This window comes from Sphaeramia orbicularis, chromosome 16 (assembly GCF_902148855.1).
Source record: "Sphaeramia orbicularis chromosome 16, fSphaOr1.1, whole genome shotgun sequence".
Taxonomy (NCBI): Eukaryota; Metazoa; Chordata; class Actinopteri; order Kurtiformes; family Apogonidae; genus Sphaeramia; species Sphaeramia orbicularis.
Genome location: NC_043972.1, coordinates 4124108 through 4143127, shown reverse-complemented (window position 1 = coordinate 4143127; position 19020 = coordinate 4124108).

The window sequence follows — 19020 nt, the reverse complement described above, 5'->3', positions numbered from 1 at the left end:
CTGATGGTCATCACCTGTTTTGTTTTATACAGGGTGTCCCAAAAATATATATATACACTTTAAATAATTGTAAAGTAGGTGTTTCTTAAAATTCATTTAATTTTCAAAATGTAATAGAATTTACAAACATAATTTTATTGTTTTGTCTGTTCCTCCTGTTCTCAAACTGACGTCCGTTCCAAGGTTTTTATCGTTAACGAAAACTAACAAAATGATGAAAACTAGAATTGAAAAAAATTTTTCGTTAACTGAAATAAATAAAAACTATAATTAAAAGAAAAAAACAATAACTAACTGAAACTGTATTGTGTGTTTATAAAATTAACTAAAACGGATAAAAATTCTGGATAACATTCCCTTCGTTTTCGTCTTTGTCAATGTCGGATTGAAATTGATGTATTTCGCTCTAGCAATTTTAGCTAGCAGCACCATACGACATTTCACAGTCTGTTACTTCTCATCACTTGTGGTTTTCAGTCGTCTTCTGGTCCCCACTCTACCTGGAAACATGGAGACTAAAGCAGCAGAGTCCTGTCTGGGATTTATTTGAATATGACGACAGAGAAGAAGAGAAAAGAGACGACTAAACTAAAATTAATACTAAAACTAAACTAAAACAAAACATTTAGAAAACAATGAAAACTTATAAAAACTAGTAAACCTGATCTAAAAACTAATTAAAACTAACTGAATTAGAGAAAAAAAAGTCAAAACTAAATAAAACTATAATGAAAGATCCAAAACTATTAAAACCTTGGTCCGTTCTGGTCCAGACTCTGCTGACAACACCAAGCAGTGGAATCACACACATCACCAAACAATTCCCTTGGTATTTGCGCGCATTAACGTTCAATGGCTGCTCTCAGTTCAGCAACTGTTGCAGGTCTCATAGTGCAGACTTTGTCTTTTAGGGATCCACATAAAAAAGTCTACTGGTGTGAGGTCTGGTGAACTGGACAAACAGGTGGATTGGACGGACGGGTTTTCGTTGAATACCTTCTGTGTATTTTGCATTTTTCCAGTGAAAATTAGAAAAGCACTTGGAGAGCGCAGACCTCTGCCAAGGCAGATTCCCCCCCGATCACCACCAAAATATAATCATTTGTTCCTTGTGCCAGAATCAACATTTCCTGAAAATTTCATGAAAATCCGTCCTGAATTTTTTGAGTTATCTTGCTAACTAACTAATAAACAAACAAACAAACCCTGGCTAAAATATAACCTTCTTGGTGGAGGTAATCATGTATTTTCAGATATTGAATTTACTGATCATGTTGATGTTCATAAAAGCTCAGATTAAACTTGAGGATTGTTACATAAAAAAACAGAGAAAACTGAATAAAAAGTGACTTTTTCAGTCAAAACTGAACATAAAACAAGTGTCTACAATGGCTGTCATTGATCCAACTCCATGGGTTTTACTGGTGAATCAGTGTTGTAGAAGATGACGGCGTTTCCATGGTAACTACAGAGCCTCTGAAGGTCCAAATGGGTCATATCTGATGACCATGAAAAGATGACAAACTGCATTTTACACCAATTATTTACATGTATCGATAGGATTAGTGGGTTTACAGGTATTATACATTTTAAATCAGTAGATGGTTTTGGTCTTTAGTGGATGTTTGGGTCTTTCTGGGTTAAAAATGATGATGAGCCCTGCAGTGGAAGTCTTTCATTCAGTGTGGTAGTATTTATCAGTTAATGACAGCTGTGTTTCTAACGTGTCATTGCAGTCGGGTTGGTCTGCTCTGAGTCACATTGTTAGAATAAAGTCAAAGCCGCTGCAGTCCATGGTCCTCCTTCCCTTCCTTTTGCGGTCTGCCTGCTTTCATTACAGCGGTGGAATTATGCCTTGGGTAGCTCCCTTGCAGCGTCCCACATAAACGCAGCTCATCCTGTTTCTCGTCCACAACACAACGCGGCTCTGACAGTTTGTAAAACTAATGGCATCGCTCATATTTGGAGCAGATTGCATGCTGGGATTGGATGTTGTTTGCTGTTGCTCTGTAGCTGTGAAGTGATGCTTTCCAGCGCACGACAGATGGTTCTTCACACGAAACATGTTTGGGCTTCGTGTTCCTGATTCACAGCAACAAAAAAAGAGTACTAAGATCCTTTACTCAAGTAAAAGTATTAATATTACACCGTAGAAGTACTCGAATACAAATCAAGGTTATAATAGTTTGGGATTTTTCATTATAGTTTAGTTTTATTTAGTTTTAACTTTTTTTTTTTCTTGAATTCAGTTAGTTTTTATTAGTTTTTAGAGCAGGTTTGATAGTTTTTATTAGTTTTTTTTTTCTAAATGCTTAGTTTCAGTTTAGTTTTAGTTTTATCATATGTTTTCTCTTCTTCTCCGTTGAATTCAAATAAATCCCAGACAGGACTCTGCTCATCATATATATGATACAATACGATATGTGATGTGATATGATACAGTATATATGATATGACATGACATGACATGATACGATACAATATGATACAATATGATAAGAGATGGTATATGATATGATATAATATGTGATACGATATATGATATGTGTGATATTATATGATATGATGCAATGCAATATGATATATGTTACATGATATGATATGTGATATGATGTGATATGTGATATGATGTGATATGTGATATGATGTGATGTGATATTTTACAGTACAATACAATCTGATACAATACCACATGAAATAATACTGTCCAATACAATGCTTTACAATACAGTATAATACAAGTCAATACATTACAGTACTTTATGATATGAAATGATACAATCTGATGCAGTATAATATATGATAAAATATATCATGAAATAGGATACATCACAGTACATTACACTGGTCTACAAGGAAAATCCTTCCAGAATAAAAGTAATGAAATTTTACCACATGACAGTCACTGATAAAGAAAAATCCAGTCAAAAATGCTGGTTGGCTGAACTTTCCCAGATACAGCCTTGGGTCAAAATGAGAAATTCAAGAATTAACGAGAGAATGGGTTTGACTCCAAAGGAATATTTGTCTCAGAGCTACAAGATCTACTTCAAAACACTGTCTGCACATTAGAATACATTCACTTTACAGGTTCTATTTAGTGGAAGATTTATAAAACTATTATAGAAATGTACATAAACCAATATATATGTGTAATAACACTTAATCATATGCCTTGAAAACATCAGCAAACCGGCACTTTTGTCATTTATTTTCCAATTAATCTTATTAAAATACGTAACATTTAGCACATTTAATCTCTGAAGCAAATCATTTCTAAAAAAAATTGTAGACCAGTGATATAATACAATATGATATGATACATATTTGAGGTTTTTTTTAACTAAACTATTTCACATCAGCATGTCTTATGTAAAGTATGTATATCCACATTACACTGATTCAACTGTCTGTCACAGAAATTATAGTCACATTTGTATGTAAAGGTTTTTATGGGTTTTTTCAGACACTGACATTTGGTTTGTGTTCAAAAGAAAAAACAGGGCATGGCAGAACAGACACATGACAGATAATGTACAGTGTATTTAGTCATATACTGAGGAATACATACAACTGTTCTTAACACTAAACAAATATATTTGTATGGTTTAACTTGAAAAAAAAGATGCCTCTTTCTAATCACATATCAGGTCCTTCAGCGACAAATTACAATGAGATTATGCACGTGTGTGTTTTCCAGAAACATGTTAACAATATTGTCTGGCAGTCGAATGGTGCAGAAATAAAGGCTGACACAGTGTTAGAAAGTGGAGGCAGAAGAAAAATGACAAGAACTGACAGTTTGAAAAAAAAAAACAAAAGGAAAGTGCGTGGAACAAACCGCCATGGGCGTATCAGTCGGGGTTTCCCCAGATTTATCAAAGCATGAAGTTATCTTTACCCCCGCTGCCAAGTACAAGTACAAAAGCAGTTATCTGATAATAGTGCAAATATGTGTTTGTAATACAAGGCCCCATTTGTTATCTCTGACTGTGACTCATGGTCTTGTAGGTTTATGGTGGGTGTCTCCAACGCTTTCAGAGTTCCTGCAGAATCAAATGAAACTGGCCCGGACCAGCTGTGGATCCTGCAATAAAGTGGTTATATAACTGAAGCAGCGCTAACAAAGAATATTCAAAGTGTTTGCCCAGACTGAAAAAGCTCATGGGAATCCAAAACGTCTGCCTGTTGTTAACTTGTATATTAGGATAAAAATTGGACCAATGGCCCTGTATCTTACCGGCCAAATTAAAAGCTTTGGGAAATGTATCCAGATCCATTTATTCTCCCCCAGTTCTGTGTATTTATTCTATTACAGAAATAGTCCATGTTTTGCTCATATTCCAATCAGATCTGTAAATAATTCAAATTCTAACTTGACATCATTGATACTTTGTGATTTATTGGATCAATCCACTTCCTATCTGTTATAATGGGAAAATTTTTCAAAGTCGGACCAAATCCAGAATCAGATCTGGATGGAAATAATTTCAATCCCTTGTGTTGACATCATCATACAGAAGCTGTATACCAAGTTTGAAGTCAATCAGAACTGGAGTTTTGGAGAAGAAGACGATTGAAATTTTTTCTCCATAAGAGCCCATGTTAAATTTTGCGTCAGTTCCAGATCCAGAAGAAGATCCTGATCAGCATGTGGACATTATGTTTGGGTCATCTCCCCATCAGGGCTGGACTGGAGACATTTACACTGGATATCATTTATATTTACTGAGTTATTGCATCCATCCACTTCCTATCTCTGATAATGGGGACATTTTCAAAGTGGCACCAAATCCAGAATCAGATCCAGATCCAAATAATTTCACTAACTTTTGTCGACATCATCATAAAGAAGCTGTATACCAAGTTTGAAGTCAATCAGAACTGTAGTTTTGGAGAAGAAGATTGAAGTTTTTGTAACAGACGACAGGCACCGCATGACGACAGTAGCTTACGGCCTGTCGACTGGTAAACGAAAAATGCGCTTTTACTGTAAATAATAAATGAACGTATCCTAACATTCCTGACATTTGTACTCAGTGTAATAAGGAAATAGTCTCTTTGTTTCATTGCATGTGGACCTGTGAGAAACTGCAGAATTTTTGGAAAGACTCTTAATTTAATTTATAGATTTACAGAATGTGTTATCCTTGTGGATCCAGAATGTTGTATTCTGCACATCTTCCCTGAACAGTTTCAAGTAATTGGAAGAAAAAGGAAACTTTTAAATTTTTATTACAAGCCAAACGAGTGTTTTCTATGAGATAGAAGATATTCAAGGACCCACAGCGAACCAATGGATTAAAGAAATGTCTTCTAACCTGGCACTGAAACCTGTCTAAAGGAAAGATCAAAGACTTTTATAAGATTTGGACACCTTTTTTTGCAATTTTTAAAGGATTTGTCTGTATAGAGGGTCTGCATGTGACGTCACCGCTAGTGGAAGTCACCGTGGTTACCCTAACCCTAACCCCACCTTTAATTTGTGTGTCAAGTATGTTTTGTTGCACTGAGAGTGGGTGCTGTTGTGTGGGTGGTAGGGATTGTTTTGATGTGTTTGTGGGTTTTTTGCTTGTTCTTATAAAACAAAGAAAATGACAATAAATATATTTATGAAAAAAAAAAAAATAACGTGACTTGAATAGGGATGGGAATCATTAAGAATTTAACGATTCTGACTCCATTATCGATAATGCTTATCGATCCGATTCCTTATCGATTCTCATTGGGTGAGAGAGTAAAAGAGTACAAACAGGTGTGTTTGCATTAACTGTCTTTTATATTTCCATCTATGCTCAGAAAATAGAACATATACAGTATGAACAAATAATAAGAACAGATGACACTCGGCCTGGTTCGGGGGGGGCGTACAGTGAAAGTGAAACTCCAGACTCTTTACTAATTCCTCTATTGCTGCATTTCTACTACATGGAACCAGTTCAACTCGGCTCGGCTTGTCTCCTGTTGTGCACCTCATTTCCTTTCCCTTCTTACCTTCGGAAACTTGTATTGGAGGAGTTACGACGTTTGTTGCCCACACCGGAACCGGCCCAGCGTTCGCTCTGCCGCTACATTCACAAGCGCCACTAAGTAGAGAATCAAATACGTGACATTCCTGTAAATGAATCACATGCTGTGGACAAATGTTTGAGGATATTGAAGGGATTCCACCTTTTGAAGACATGGAAGCTTTGACAGTGTTCAACTGGACCTGGTGTGGTCTGTTTGGACCTGGTGTGGTCTGTTTGGACCCGGTGTGGTCTGTTTAGACCCGGTGTGGTCTGTTCGGACCTGGTGTGGTCTGTTTAGACCCGGTGTGGTCTGTTTGGACCTGGTGTGGTCTGTTTGGACCTGGTGTGGTCTGTTTAGACCCGGTGTGGTCTGTTTGGACCCGGTGTGGTCTGTTTAGACCCGGTGTGGTCTGTTTGGACCCGGTGTGGTCTGTTCGGACCTGGTGTGGTCTGTTCGGACCCGGTGTGGTCTGTTTGGACCTGGTGTGGTCTGTTTGGACCCGGTGTGGTCTGTTTAGACCCGGTGTGGTCTGTTCGGACCTGGTGTGGTCTGTTTGGACCCGGTGTGGTCTGTTTAGACCCGGTGTGGTCTGTTCGGACCTGGTGTGGTCTGTTTAGACCTGGTGTGATCTGTTTGGACCTGGTGTGGTCTGTTCGGACCCGGTGTGGTCTGTTTAGACCTGGTGTGGTCTGTTTGGACCTGGTGTGGTCTGTTCGGACCCGGTGTGGTCTGTTTGGACCTGGTGTGGTCTGTTTGGACCCGGTGTGGTCTGTTTAGACCCGGTGTGGTCTGTTTGGACCTGGTGTGGTCTGTTTGGACCTGGTGTGGTCTGTTTAGACCCGGTGTGGTCTGTTTGGACCCGGTGTGGTCTGTTTGGACCTGGTGTGGTCTGTTTAGACCCGGTGTGGTCTGTTTGGACCCGGTGTGGTCTGTTCGGACCTGGTGTGGTCTGTTCGGACCCGGTGTGGTCTGTTTGGACCTGGTGTGGTCTGTTCAGACCGTTTCTGCCTCAACACCATGTTGGCTACGTTCTGATCAAAACAATACAGCGTACGTGTGACGTCATCGCACATGGGCAACGAAGGTGTAATCGATAAGCAGAGTCGTTAAGCAGGCAGGCAAACGATTTCAAGGAATCAAGCTACTGGGAACCGGTTCTCAAAAAGAACCGGTTCTCGATTCCCATCCCTAGACTTGAATGAAGCTGCAGTTTGTTGGTGGGGTTCCAAAGTGCTGCTGATGTACAGCAGTGTAAAGTCAGAGGAATGCTGCCAGGGAACAAAGATCTGACTGTTTGGCGGGGGAATATCTCCTCTGTTTGCCTCTCTGTGGTTTGGAATTACTCTTTTTCTGTCTTCCATAAAGCATGAAGGCAGACTGGAATAAAACAAAGCCAGGGAGCGCACATACGTTACTGTACATGCACGGCGTGGATGCAGCCACTTAATCAAATAATGACTGGGCTGCGCAGAAACCCAGGCTTCTGTTTCCTTTTTAATGGAGCTTTTATGCAGCAGAGGGGACTGTGTGAGCTGCAGGGGTTGCATTGCAGAAGGGTCAGGGTGAGGGTGAGCGGGGTCAAAGGTCAGAGGAGGCAGATGAGGCAGATGATTGTACGCTAGGATGTCAGGAATGAGTGAGTGGGCGATGAAAGGCGGGGGGGGGATGGGGGGGGAGGGGGGTCAGAGGATCTGGGTGAGGAACCAAGCCTTTGTGCTATCGCTTTGTCTCACACACACTCGCTCTCCTTCTCCACTTCTGTTTCTGTCGTTCCTTCGCATGCAAACACGCTTCACAGTGTTTGGTCTGAAGTCGTATCTTCAACTACATCACAGGTGTCAAACATGCGGCCCGGGGCCCAAATCTGGCCCACCAAAGGGTCCGGTCCGGCCCTGGGGATGAATTTGTGAAATGCAAAAATTACACTAAGACGTTCTCAGTCCTTTTAGTTCAGGTTCCACATTCAGAACAATTCAACCTCCAGTGGGTCAGAATGACCTAGAAATACTCACAACTCCACATTTTTCTCATTGTAAATGTAAATGTTTTCATGTATTTACACTAAAACAAAGAATAATACTGCAAAAATATCTGAATAACCTGAACAAATATGAACAACCTGAAATGGGGCCTCCATAATCTGAATGACAAATGGCCTGACCCTGCCCCTAACCCCTAACCCCCTAACTCTAACCCCTAACCATAACCCTAACCCCTAACCCTAATCCCTAACCCTAACCCCCTAACTCTAACCCCTAACCCTAAACCCCTAACCCCTAGCCCCTAACCTTAACCCTAACCCTAATCTTAGCCCCCTAACCCTAGCCCCCTAACCCTAGCCCCTAACCCTAAACCCTAGCCCCCTAACCCCTAACTCTAACCCTATCCCTAACCCCTAACCCTAACCCCTAACCCCTAACCCTAACCTTAACCCTAACCCCCTAACTCTAAGCCCCTAACCCTAACCCCCTAACCCTAACCCTAACCCTGACCCCTAACCCCTAACCCTAGCCCTAGTGGTCATTTTTTACTCCATGCCATTTGTCCTTCAGATTAGTGAGGCCCAGAAATGTCTTCAGAGAAGTACATGCAGTTTCAACGATATTCCTCCTGTTACTAAATGTTTTGTGTGTTTGTAGATCCTCTGTGATCTGTAAGTTATCATGTGCATGTGTAAATGATAAACTGAGGCAGAATAGTGTTAAAATTACACATTTTTTTCAGTTTGTTCATATTATTCACATTGTTTGAAAGGATAGTTTGTAGATGCAAACATTCTTATAATGTAATTTTACTTTTTCACTCTAAAACATAGAGAAAAGTTTGGAGTTGACATTATTTATGTATTATTATATTATAATTTTACTGGTTCAGCTCACTTCAGATCAAATTGAGCTGAATGTGGACCTGAACTAAAGGAATTTGACAGCCCTGAACTAGAGGCTTTTGTGTTTGCAGCCTGAGGTGTGGTTCCCTCTAGTGGTGATGTTTTAACATGCACAAGGCCAATAAAGTGAAGGGAAATGTCCCAAAATAGCAGCAGCGTCTGTGTAGAAATATCCCATAAGACACATGTTACGTCTAGTTTTAATGTTTTTATCTTCACATGTCACAGATATATTTAATGAAAACATATGGTACATTTTTAAAACTGTTCACGATGTTGAAGTTTTTAAAGTTTCAAACACACATAAACTTCGCCACCTGCAGGCAACTGGAATTCAACACACTTGCACTACTTCCCACCCCCTTTTTGGTCATGTAAATGGAACTTTTGAGCTGTTCTTCTGTCTAAGATTGTAATGATTGTTGATATTTGTATTATTATGCATGTTTTGCTTGTTTGCATATATGTTAAATTTCTTCGCATGTTCGGAATAAATCTCTAAATCACATCAAATTCAACACATGCAAAACAGTACATCTCAGACTAAACCACAGCAACAGGGGCATTAATGACAGTTTTAGTCAGATAACACTGGCCAACAACAAATTTATTGTTGAAGTTTTTTGAGCTGATTTAGGATCATTTTGGTGCTGAATCCAAAAATCACATTCATTTTGCTCAATCAGGTCAACTTTCTGAACTATGCTACATATTGGCTTTTGAACATTTTTGCTTACATTTATGGGCATTTTCACATCATATGATACAAAATTCTTTCATATTTCTTGCAATAAACGAGTTCTGAAGATTTTACTTTTGCCAATTTATGATTAATGTTTTTTTTAATATTACAGGTGAATGAAATGGCTTCGACTAGAACACAGGTGTCAAACATGCGGCCCGGGGGCCAAAACCGGCCCGCCAAAGTTTCCAATCCGGCCCGCGGGATGAATTTGCAAAGTGCAAGTTAGGGCATCGAACTCAAAAATAATATCATAATAACCTATAAATAATGACAACACCAATATTTTCTCTTTGATTTAGTGCAAAAAACATTAAATTATGAAAATATTTACATTTTTCAAACTATCCTTTAACAATAAAATGTGAATAAGCTGAACAAATATGAACAACTTGAAATGTCTAAAGAAAAAATAAGTGTAATTTAACAATATTCTGCCTGTTACTAAATGTTTTGTGCCTTTGTAGATCTGATCTGTAATGCATATGTATAAATGATTAGTCGAGGCGTAATATTGATAAAACTGTACTTATATTTCTTAACAAATTTCATTTTTTTCAGGTTATTCATATCTTTTTTGTTTGGATAGTTTGTAAATGTAAATATTGGCATAATTGCATGTTATTTTTTTCGCACTAAAACAATTTGGAGTTGTCATTATTTATCGGCTGTCATGCTATTATTTTACTGGTCCGGCCCACTGCAGATTAAATTGGACAGAATGTGGCCCCTGGAAGAAAATGAGTTTGACACCCCTGGACTAGAAGATCTTGTAAAAATAAGCCTGACATATTCTGCTACATCTGCGGTGAATACACCATTGTACCTAACAGGAATCCTGTTAGAAAATGATTTTTTTTTTCTCTTAAGAAATCTGTAATAAAAAATGGAACTATGCTAAATTAATGAACTATGTTTTTGTACTTTGTAAATGTAAAAATTGTAATATTTTAATATTGGGAATGGACCCTGGAAGGAATAGTCTGTACTTTGGTGAAGAGTCTAATGTAGATCCAAAAAAAAAAAAAAGAAATAATGTGATTGATACTGGGTCAGAATTAAATTACTGATTTTCTTTGATGTTGATTGAACATTTTACTGATTCAGTTCTTTTGCTTTGGTAATAATATTCAGCAAAGTTAAACCTGATCAGAAATCAAACTGTAATTAGTTGGAGTACCCTTATTTTGTCACACATAACTTTGTAATGACAATAAAATCTATTATATTCTAATAAATGACACTGTAATTTGGAATTGTGTCGGTATTTGTTGTCATTTTATGGTGTTGTTTGTATATTTATATATTTATTGTTTTTTACTGTACATACTGTTTTCCCAATTTAATTAGTTTTAGGGATGAAATGATGCTAAAAAGTAATCATGTTTTTTGAGCAGATCTTAAGAAATCTATAATCATAATGAAACATTGCTAAATTAATATAACTGTGTTTTTTTTTCTGTCTATGTGCTTTATAAATGTAAAAATTCAAATTTTTTTAGCTTGATAAGTACCCATGTTATTTTAAAACAATCTTAAGAAATCTGTCATCAAAAATGAAACAATGCTAAATTAATGAACTATGTTTTTGTGCTTTGTAAATGTAAAAATTGTAAGACTTTAATATTGGGAATGGACCCTGGAAGGAATAGTCTGTACTTTGGTTGAGAGACTAATGTAGATCCTAAAATTAAGAAAAAGAAAAAAAAAGACAAAAAGAAAAAAGAAAATAATAATAATATTAATATTAATAATAATAATAATAATAATAATAATAATAATAATAATAATAATAATAATAATAATAATGTGATTGATCCTGGGTCAGAATTACATTATTGATTTTGTTTGATGTTGATTTAACATTTTATTGATTCAGTTCTTTTGCTTTGGTAATAATATTCAGCAAAGTTAAACCTGATCAGAAATCAAACTGTAATTTATTCAGTACTTTATTCCAAGTCTTATGTGACAGAAAAGAGGCATTGACAGCTGTTGACCACTTGAGGGCATCCTACTTCTTTTACATGATTAGGCCCATATGTGCATCAGTATAATAGAGTAGGTTATTCATACTTTAATTATGAATCCATGATAATGAATTGAAACATTATTCTTTCATATGAGTCATTAAATGCGTTCTACCGGGACATTAAACTTTAAACACCAGAGGGTCACCAGAGCTTCACACTTCAACAACATTGGAAATAATAGAACCACTAAAAACCTAAAACCAGGAGAGAAGTGCTCTACAACCACAGTCTGATCCGAGCAGGTTCCCCGGGAGCAGGCGGAGGTCAAAGGTCACGCTCAGAGCCATTTCACTGGTGATAATGAGGAAATGCTCCGGTCCACGGCCTCCACATGGACTAGAACCACAGTCTGTGAGTCACAGGATGCAATTTATGTTTCATGTTACAGCTCCAAACAAGTGCACATGTTCCATTTGAATACTAGAGAACGGAAACTAAAGAGTGAAAAGAAGAGAAACACGTCAGGTTGCAGAATACAGTTAAAGAGGAAACTGGAATTCATGTAAATGTGGGTTTATTTATCATCATAAGAGCAAAGTAGAGACATCAGACTTCACGAGTGGTTATCAGCCAAGAAAATAGACAAACTGGCTTTTTTAGACCGGAAATAGCGTAATTTATTAACAATATGTAACATATTTCAATCAGATTTTGAATATACAACATGATTTTGTAGTGTCTCCTTAATATCTGTCTTTATATTTGTAAAATTCTTCTAATAATGACAGTTTTTGAGGTGAAATACGCAGATGATTGAGCAGTTGTTGGTCAGTGTGACTAATTATAGACAGTGATGAAACTAAAAAGATAAAGGGATACATGGAAAATACTCACATATCAACGACTACATCATTGGAGTCAGACTTTGACACTTGTCTTCCCTCTGGGAGCTTCAGGTGGTGAGAAAAGCACAGACCATCATCAGGACCCTCACCATGTGTTGCATCAGAAGTTTGTCTTGATGCCTTCAGGCCGGCGTTACCACGTCCTCACACTGTAAGCCCCGACTTTGTATTCACTAAAATGCTTTAATTACAATGTTCTTAAATGATTTCAGTTTTACTACATTACTATAAAATGTTAAGTATATTCTACACTGTAAGCCTGGAATTTATATTCACTAAAATGCTTTAATTACAATGCACTTAAATGATTTCAGTTTTATGATGTTACTATAAAATGTTCAGTATATTCTACTAATTTGTAGACATAGTTGAAAGTACGAAAAAGTTTCAGTTGAATGGAATTAAATCACTAAGTTTTACTCATGACCACACCTTTTTATCTCCGCATTGCATTGTGGGTATTGGGCATGTTGTTGAAAATGTGTTCTTTTTCTGTGCAGGGGTTCAGCGGGGTTGTGGTGTTAGTGTTCATTTGGATTTCATGTGTGTATGTCAGTGTTTATTGGCCTTTTTGTGTTTGTTTTTGTATTTTTGTAGAGCTGCACCATGAGTCAGAGCCAGAGGAACAACTATGGCTTTACTGTTCATCCAGGGCTGTTATAATATTATACAAATTTTAATGTCTTGTCAAATTAACAGCACTTCATGTACTAGCAAGTGATATTGAACTACCTTCCATTCATGCTTCAACATATTAAGTTGAGTAATTTCATAACCACTTTGATCTGGAATAGGATTTTGAGTTGGATTGTCTTAAAAAAGTTGTTTAATCAATGATAAATTAATCTGGCTGCTAAAGAGTAAACTAGTCAGTGTAAGCTAAAATGCTGAGTTGAATGGTTGGATAGTGGGGCTGATTTTACAACAGATTTAAAGTACAAATAACTTGTCTTTTAGTGTTTTCTACTTCATAGTTTAAGTTCAGTACTTTTAGCATTAAAGTTGAACCTACTTAAACCAACTGATTAGTCGATCATTACTCAGATCATTTAAGTGCAATCACTTGCCTCAGATTTTTGGAGTAAACTCTACTTATCCGGGCTTACAGTGCAGAGGAGAAGCAACAGATACTCCAAATCTTTTATTACTTCAGCTATCACACTTTTAAACTCCAACAGAAGCCATTTTAGTCATTTTATATGATTTGTTTTTATGTTAGCAGAACCAGTAGGGTCTTTTAGTCTTTTAGTCTGCATTGGTATTTATTGATTATTTATTGTTGATTATTTAAATACATTTATTCATAGTTGCTTTCAATCATCCTGTACAGGGTGGGGAAGCAAAATTTACAATGAACATTTAGTTGTTTTTTCTCAGCAGGCACTACGTCAGTTGTTTTGAAACCAAACATATACTGATGTCATAATCATACCTAACACTATTATCCATACCTTTTCAGAAACTTTTGCCCATATGAGTAATCAGGAAAGCAAACGTCAAAGAGTGTGTGATTTGCTGAATGCACTCGTCACACCAAAGGAGATTTCAAAAATAGTTGGAGTGTCCATAAAGACTGTTTATAATGGAAAGAAGAGAATGACTATGAGCAAAACTATTACCAGAAAGTCTGGAAGTGGAGGAAGCAACAAAAAACGTACCAAAGCTTTTATTAAAGCTCTCAAATCCAAAATCCTAAAGGATCCAACCAAATCCATGAGAAAAATGGCAATTGAACTTGAGGTAGACAACAAGACCGTTAGAAATGCAGTAAAATATGATTTGAAGTTAAAATCTTACACAAGAACACCAAAACACTTGCTGACAACAGCTATGAAGGAAAAGAGATTGGAAAGGTGCAAGAAAATTATTACATGGTTCAAGAAAAAGTCCTCCATTGTAACGATCTTTTCAGATGAAAAGATCTTCGATGCTGTTCTGAACCGCAGAAATGACAGATTTATCACAAAATCTCCTTTGGTGTGACGAGTGCATTCAGCAAATCACACACTCTTTGACGTTTGCTTTCCTGATTACTCATATGGGCAAAAGTTTCTGAAAAGGTATGGATAATAGTGTTAGGTATGATTATGACATCAATATATGTTTGGTTTCAAAACAATTGACGTAGTGCCTGCTGAGAAAAAACAACTAAATGTTCAGTGTAAATTTTGCTTCTCCACCCTGTATTTGTGCACTGCTTTGTTTATGTTTGCACTTTGGATGAGGCTGATGTCTGTGGTAAACTGCAAATGAACTGCCCATATGGGATAAATAAAGTTTTCTGAATCTGAATCAAACTATTACATCATAGATTTGCCAAATCTTGTTACCACCTCCCACCAATAGATGGCGGACATGTGCCTCTTCAATCCCAACATCATTTCAGGACATGTTTCTATTCAAAGTGAAGAAGAAAATACAGTTTTTAAGGTGTGGACCTGAACTGGTTTAATAAGTAAATAAAGTTTATTCAGTTTTAGTTTTAGTTTGGATAGATAAGGACAGATTTGGATACTCTGCCACTAAAACTTACTGCATTTTACTTTCTACTAATGTTTAAGTTCATTTATTTTAAGGATAAGATGACATAAAAACAAAAATACAAAGAAAACTTCCATGGAAATATGTTCAAAGTTCAATTTTACTCAAAGTTACACAATCCAATATGGCCGCCATCATGTGATGTCACAATATGCAAATTAGATAGGCTACACTTTGGGTCATACTCATATCTAAAAGTAATGAGAAGATAAATATAACATCCCAAAATGTGTTACATATTTTAAACATGACATTCACAATTTAGAATTTGTTGTAAATGTATTCATTTTATTTGGAAAATTTCATATACATAAAAATAAATATACTAAAACACACTCAAATTTTAAAATCTTCCTGTTGGAATTTGAAAATGATATTAAATCTTTAGAATTTATCTATTATAAAATAAAATAAATAAATAAAAAAAGTTCTAAAACCCTGGCTATTTATAAACAATTCTTTAATATTGACTGAACTCTGTTGTTTTAATTTATTTATTTTTGTTAGATTTGTCATTTTTATTTATTTATTTACTTTTTCAGTACTATTATTTATATATTATGCTTTGTGTCTTTAAATCTATGCATTATTTTCTTAAACTTATATGTTCAAATGCTTTTCCCTTTTTGACATCTTGTTGTTTATTCAAATTTTTGTGTTGTATACTCAAATGTTTTCAATAAAGTTGAACAAAAAAAAAAAACACTTTGGGTCATACTCAACATTTTTCTCATTTACAGTCTGTCCTTTATTTCTAAACATGTCCAAACTACAGCTCTGGGGTTTAAAGGGTTAATATACAACCAAAGTCTTCTAAATGCACAATAAAATAAAAGTATTAAAAGCAAAATGAAAATATTTGACTTCTATAAAGAAATACAGTAAGTGAGAATAAGAACAAAGCACTTATTTTCAACTTTTTGCTTGTTTTATTGCTTAGAGACATTTATGGACACAACGGTGTTTTTTTTTTTTTTTGTTTTTTTTTTTTAGAATATAGTTTTTATTTTTAAACAGATGATATGAGAAAAAACAGAGACATTCGACTTGATGAGTGGTCCTTACGTTTACAGAGAAATCAAAACAAACAGGCTTTACTTGGACTAACAACAGAACTGAATGAAAGTCTCACATTTCACTTATTCTCCTGTTTATGCTATTTTCTATAGGACATCGTTCTCTAATATATTCCATCCATTGTCACAATAATTCTTAAATACTTCCAATTATGATCAGTTTTAGGGGTTATTGGTCAGTGTGATTAGTCAATGATCATTTTACTGCAAATGTACCGTGAATGCACGCTCACATTTTTGCAACATGTTCCATTATTGTTCACAGACCAACTCTAACCTTAAATACTGTGATTTTCTTCATAATAACAAGAAAAATTACAACAAAGTTAAGACATTTAGGTTTGTTTCCTCATTTAAGAGTCTTTTCCAGAGCTCCAACGCCCACTAAAAAGTACAAGAAGAAATGTGTGATGGATTATTTCAGGTATTTTGAGGAAAAAATAGGGTTGAATTCAGAAATGTAGCTTAGTATTATTTATTTATTATTTATTTTATTTATTTATTTATAGAGCACATTTCATGCTCAAGGCAGACTCAATGTGCTTCACAACAGGTATATAACATTTAAAAACATGGATAGCTGTGTAGATACTGTTTTTTCCTCAAAAAATGTTAAAAGTTAATTGTAGTGCATGAATAGTTGCATTCAGTGGAAGTCATATTTTTGTATTTTATGTCGTTTTCTTCATAATAACCTCCTGAGACCCAGGAAATGTCAGCAAAGTACCAGCTTTTTTTTTTTTTTTTTTTGTATTAAATCAGTGCCCATATGGGAAACGTCATGATGCAACATTTTTTCAGATGCAGTTTTTAAAATTTTTATGGAATGTCCTTTGTGGTGGACAGTTTTCTTTTTTTTTTTTGTATAAAGTTGTGAAACTCTTGTCCACAAATATGGACAGAAAACTCATAGCTGGGTCTGAGGAGGTTAAATAATTCTCAAAGTATTTCAACCATAGACCAGTTACTGTCATTTTCAGTCTTGCAGAAAGTACATACTAAATATTACATTTAATTGTTATTTTTATGAGTTGTTCTTCATTTGTTTGTGTTGCAGAATCGAGTTACTGTCTCTAAAATGAGACTCTAGGAGATTTTCCTTGTGGTGTTATTTTCCTATTATTGAAATATTTTTTAATATCCCTGTTGGAGCGTCTCATACTCATAATATTAGAAGGCGCGCACAAATCAGTGCTTTTTAATAACTTACATGCCATGATTTACTGCATAATAATAATAAAAGTTACAACATAGTCGAGACATCTGGGTTTATTTCTTCATATCAGACACTTTTCCAGACCTCCAAAGCCCACTGAGACGTGTAAGAGGACATTTGTGATGGATTTCTGTGGAGTTGAATTCAGAAATGCTGCTTTATGGATACACTTTAATAAAATGGAAAAAGTTCACAGTAGTGTATAAACAGTTATTGCTGCATTCAGTGGAACTCATATTTTCCTTATATGTTGATTTACAGGATAAATAATTCTCAAAGTATATATTTAGGTCTACTTCTTATGTAAATATGTATAAAGTCTAAATATAATCTGTAAAGTTTTATTATTATTTTTGTATTTTTTCACTATCTTTGCTGGTTACAGTTATTTTTTTTGTCTTTGTCCTGCTTTTATCTGCTTAAAATAGGGAGTTTCCATGTTCAAGTTCATCCTTATTTATAATTATCTTATCCTTTTTTTTTTTTCTTTTTTTTTTTTTTTTTTACAGTACTTTGCAGGACCATGTTGCCACTATTTCTGCTGAAAAGCGTCCATTAAGCTGAAAATCTTAAAGCTATCTTACCTTAGCCTATCTCATTTCAGCCATAGATCAATAAGTTATTTTATATTTATATTAGTGATTTATTTATAAGCCGAAGACTGCTTCTGGGGGGCCCTATTACAAAATGTATCTTGTAAATGAACTGTCGATTTTAATGTTTGTAATAATTTTGCAATAAATTGATTGATTGATTGATTGATTGATTGAAGTGTCTTTTCCAATTTCGTGCAAAACCCTTTGGTATCAACATCTGGAAGCATTCGTTTGTCTTTTTCTTAATTTGTTTGTGTTGCAGAATCCACACTGTAAACCCGGAATTTGTATTCACTAAAATGCTTTAATTACAATACACTAAAATGATTTCAGTTTTATGATGTTACTATAAAATGTTCAGTATATTCTACTAATTTGTAGACATAGTTGAAAGTACAAAAAAGTTGAAGTTGAATGGAATTAAATCACTCAGTTTTAGTCATGACCACACCTTTTTATCTTCGCATTGCATTGTGGGTATTGGGCATGTTGTTGAAAATGTGTTCTTTTTCTGTGCAGGGGTTCAGCGGGGTTGTGGTGTTAGTGTTCATTTGGATTTAATGTGTGTATGTCAGTGTTTATTGGCCTTTTTATGTTTGTTTTTGTATTTGTGTAGAGCTGCACCATGAGTCAGAGCCAGAGGAACAGCTATGGCTTTACTGTTCATCTAAAACTATAATTATTATATCATGAATGTCTTAATACCTTGTCAAATTGGAAGCATGTCCTCTACTGGTAAATGTCATTGAGCTAACTTCCAGTCATGCTACAATACCTTTAATGAAATAATTCATAACCGATTTGGTCAGGAAAAAAACTTTGAGTTTGATTAACTTAAAAAAAGTTGTTTAATTAATGATAAATTAATCTGGCTGCAATTGAATAAATTAGTCGGTGTAACCTAAAATGCTGAGTTGAATGGTTGGATAGTGGGGCTGATTTTACAACAGATTTAAAGTACAAATAACTTGTCTTTTGTTTTCTACTTAATAGTTTAAGTTCAGTACTTTTAGCATTAAAGCTGAACCTACTTAAACCAACTGATTAGTCGATCATTACTCAAATCATTTCA